Source organism: Macrobrachium nipponense, chromosome 10 (assembly GCF_015104395.2).
Source record: "Macrobrachium nipponense isolate FS-2020 chromosome 10, ASM1510439v2, whole genome shotgun sequence".
NCBI lineage: Eukaryota > Metazoa > Arthropoda > Malacostraca > Decapoda > Palaemonidae > Macrobrachium > Macrobrachium nipponense.
Window position 1 is genome coordinate 95177922 of NC_087204.1, and position 5000 is coordinate 95182921.

Genomic DNA, 5000 nt, shown 5'->3' on the forward strand with positions numbered 1-5000 from the left:
ATTCCATGTAGGAGTAAAGTTGCTGTAGGATTTCATAAATGCATAGAGATAAACTGTTTCAAACAAACACAGTTTCTTGCCATTAGAATATAAACATTGTAGATGATAAAAAAAAACTGCTTTGAAACATATATGAGTTTCTCACTCGCACATTTGTGCATCAAAGATGGCGGTTTTCCCTCGGGGGTGGCTGGGGATTGGATTGGGTTGAAACGCCACTCGAGAACTTTCCGCCTTTCACCATGCTCCCATTGCGTTTGTTCAATTTAAAGCTGCCTTTAAATAAAAATAAAGACATAAATATCACGTACAGCAGACAATAATAAAAACCAATGAAACGTCGTATAACTACAACAGGTGCAGTTAACAAAAGTAACCAATATCTTAACAACAGTAAACAGATAATCGGAAAATGCGGAATAGGCGGAAATCAAATCTGACACTTAACCCTCTTAATTAGTGTACGAAACGAATCGGAAAATAACTTTCCAGCAGATGATTATCAAGGATTCACAACATCACTTCTGGTTACGGTAATTCGATTACGTCTATTTTCATACTTAGTCTCTACTTTTTCCCTTTCTTTACATTTACTATGAACAGTCTCTTTCAGTATTAACCGTAAAATTAGTATCTTGTAGCTATAACATAAAAAGAGTAGATTCATATCAACCGTGCATTTGACGTCTAGGCCAGTCCCTTACGACCGCTCCTGATTGGCTGCTGATATGCCAATCACAGGGCTGGAAACTCTCGTCTCTCTCGAGAGTTCACATAGGCAGGATGTATGCTCCACTTTCTGAGGGATACGTTTTTCACGGCAGTCCTGTACCCAGTTTTTTTTTTTATGGGGGTCTTTTTCCCCTTTTTTAAAACCTGGACCTTTTCTTCTATAAATGTCATTGCATATACAGGTATACTCATATTCCTATTATTACTCTTGTATTTCTTACAACTCAAGAATGATGTTAATGTTTAATAACTTATTAAAAAAAAAAAAAAAAAAAAAAAATTGTTTTTTTATTACTTTGTAAGTACAGTTCAATGAAAAGGATAATCACAAAAAAGTATCGCTTCCAGAAATTTGGGGGTGGGGTCATTCGAGCCCCCCAAGGACCCCTCGGTATACAGGCCTGCACGGTGTCAGCTTAATTCCATCCAACGGTTGTGACCCGGTTGCTACAAACATTTTATTCTATTAAGAGAAATTTATGCAACCTCGGGTCTGGGCAACACTAGAATGAGGTCCACTAGCGAATGCAGACGCTGCTGACACATAAGACCTATGAACAAACGCGGGGTCGTGGTCTTTGAAACTTGCAAAAAAAGCATTAGGTGAACAGTGCAAGCGCCAATGAGCGCACAGGACGCCCAGGAGAGTGAATTAAACCTCTCCTTGTATGCAGCAGGCGCCTCAGTGCGTGTTCGGTATGGTGTTGGCGTGCCACCTCGGTGGCCGCGAGGTTCGATTCTCGGGCATCCCACTGAGGAGTGAGAGATGTGTATTTCTGGTGATAGAAGTTCACTCTCGACGTGGTTCGGAAGTCACGTAAAGCCGTTGGTCCCGTTTGCTGAATAAACCGCTGGTTCTATCCAACGTAAAAACACCATACAGACGAACAAAAACAAGCAGGTGTCCAAGTATAATAAACCAGTTTTTTGTGGGGCAACATAAAACCGTAAAGGAGAGAGAAAAACGACAAGGAAGTAGGAACTCCTAAATATAGATTTAAAAAGGTAAGTACACTGAGGTAAAAAGAAAAAAAATATCCCTGGTACTTAATTTTACGCGACCTTGTAGTTTTTTTATGGTAATCCCGCCCGAGCTTGGAAATACAAGGACAAGCTAAAAAAAAAAACTGTTCTGAAAAACAAAATCAATCTCGAAAGTGAAAAAAAAAGTCCAAAGATAACCACCTGTACTCGTAGTTTCCATCGACGGAAGCATTACGTAATGATTTGAGAAATTTAAGCGTAGGTTCTCTAACAATTAGAGTCTATGTTTTTTCCATACAAGGGTCGTTGATATTTCAGATGAACCTCGAAGTCTTGAGTCAGAAAGTTTCAAGCATTTACGATGACACAAAAAATTAACCTCAAAGTCTTTAGTTTCAAGCATTTACAATGAAAAAAAGAAAAAAATGAACCTCGAAGTCTTGAGCAGAAAGTTTCAATCATTTACATGAAAAAGTGAACCTCGAAGTCTTGAGCAGAAAGTTTCAAGCATTTACAATGAAAAAAAATTAACCTCGAAGTCTTGAGCAGAAAGTTTCAAGCATTTACAATGAAAAAAAAATGAACCTCGAAGTCTTGAGCAGAAAGTTTCAAGCATTTACAATGAAAAAAAATGAACCTCGAAGTCTTGAGCAGAAAGTTTCAAGCACTTACAATGAAAAAAAAATTAATCTCGAAGTCTTGAGCAGAAAGTTTTCAAGCATTTACAATGAAATAAAATGAATCTCAAAGTCTTGAGTCAGAAAGTTTCCAGCATTTACAATGACAAAAAGCATTGATTCTTGATAATCTAACTTTAGTTCTTTGCCACGCACTTAGAGATAGACAGAGACAGACAGAGGCAGGTAAATAAAGAGTGAACGATAATCGCAGCAAAGTTTTACCCCGTAGGGAAGCGTGACGTCAGTGCACCTCACGCAGCGCACTATAGGCATTACTTAAGGTTCTTTGCAACGTGCCTTCGGGCCCTATCTGCAACTCCTTCCATTCCTTTTACTGTACCTCCATTCATATTCTCTTTCTTCCGCCTCGCTATCGACCCTATCCTAACAATTATTTCGCAATGCAATGCTTTGAGTTTTCCTCCAGTTACACCTTTCAGACGTCTTACTGTCAATTCCCGTTTCAGCGCTGAGTGACCTCAAAGGTCCCAGTGCTGGGCTTAGGCCTATACTCTATTATCCCATTCCATTCCTACACACCTTCAGACCTTTCACTGACAAGTTTCCGTTTCAGCGCTGAATGAACTCATAGGTTCCATTGCTTGGTTCTTTGGTCTAAACTCCATATTCTTCAGTTTCATCGAGGTTTCCAAACTTACCGGCGTGACAGTGGACTGCTACCTTGCCTTCGGAGAGCGCGAAGGCCATCACCTTGACCATGTCTAGGAGTCCTCCTTGGGTCGGTCTCCCCGTAGTCTTTTTAAACCGAAATTGTAGTAGAAAACTGGAAAAGAGAGAGAAAGGCATCGATTACGGAGCGAAATGGACAAGTCGCTGACTATCACAGATCTAACTAAACCAAAGGCTCAAGTTCGAATCCTGGCCAGTACAGATGACTTATCAATGATGATTATTCTTGGCGTTAGTTATTACCGAGACAGAACGAATTCGATATCAAGTTATATTTGTGCCTTAATTGTTTGGAGTATAGAAAAGTCAAGTGTGTATATCTAAGTGACCATAATTCACACACATATTGTGTATGTGTATATGTATATGTTGTATATATATATATATTATATATAATATAATATATTATATATATACGTATATATATACATATATATATTATAAATATATATTATATCTAAATATATATATATATATATATATATATATATATATATATAAATATATATATATGTTTATACATGTGTATATATATACATACATACATACATGCTACATACATACATGTACACACACACGTACATACATATATATAAATGACACAGAGAAACACAAATTGTTGGGATAAAAGTAAATTTCCCGACCTCTCCGTAACATACGTGAAAATTCCGCATGTAGCACGAACGCCCGCTCACGTGGGACATGCAATGGGGGTGAAAATTAAGGGTTTTATCATTGCAGCTGAGCATGACGCAATTCCTAAGGAGACGAGCCGGTACAGAGGTATTCATTAGGAGCGAAACTTGCTTTCAGCCAAATGTATGAAGGATATGTCTGAATTTGCATATCTACGTGTTAGCTGTGGTCGTAGACTATAGCTGTGGTACATATCTGATAATAATAATAATAATAATAATAATAATAATAATAATAATAATAACTAATATAAATGTTAGTTGTCATACTATGAGGGAATAATAATAATAATAATAATAATAATAATAATATAATATACTAGATGTTAGTTGTAGTACATATTTGATGACTGAATAATAATATAAATGTTAGTTGTAATACATATGAGGAATAATAATAATAATATAATAATAATAATAATAATAATAATAATAATAATAATAATAATAATAATAATAATAATAATAATCTAGATGAACCAAACACTGATCAAAAAAACTTCTTTCAGTTTTCTTCTGAAGATTGAAAAAGAAAAAGAAACCCACAAATTCAATTTGTAACTTGTTTACTTCTAAGTATTTACATTTAGTTTTACTCCACACTCGAGTACTTTCAGGCCCTTCTGTGGCCCATTCTCAAGAGATGTTGGGATGTTAGCCTGGGGTCAAGGCCCAGGCTAACATCCCAACATCTCTTGAGAATGGGCCACAGAAGGGCCTGAAAGTACTCGAGTGTGGAGTAAAACTAAATGTAAATACTTAGAAGTAAAACAAGTTACAAATTGAATTTGTGGGTTTCTTTTTCAAATAATCTAGATGTTAGTTGTAATACATATGAGGGAATAATAATAATAATAAAATAATAATAATAATATAATAATAATAATAATAACAATAATAATAATAATAATCTAGATGTTAGTTGTATTACATATTTGATGACTGAATAATAATATAAATGTTAGTTTTGTCATACATATGAGGGAATAATAATAATAATAATAATAATAATACTAATAATAATAATAATAATAATAAAATAATAATAATAATAATCTAGATGTTAGTTGTATTACATATTTGATGACTGAATAATAATATAAATGTTAGTTGTAATACATTTGAGGGAATAAAATAATATAATAAGAATAATCAATAATAATAATAATAATAATAATAATAATAATAATAATAATAATAATAATCTAGATGTTAGTTG

General features: G+C 34.6%; 1 pseudogene; it reads right to left on the bottom strand.

Annotated features, from left to right (window-relative positions):
* Positions 1-5000, bottom strand: part of LOC135224048 (protein tyrosine phosphatase domain-containing protein 1-like) — a 120833-nt pseudogene that overhangs the window by 16626 nt on the left and 99207 nt on the right.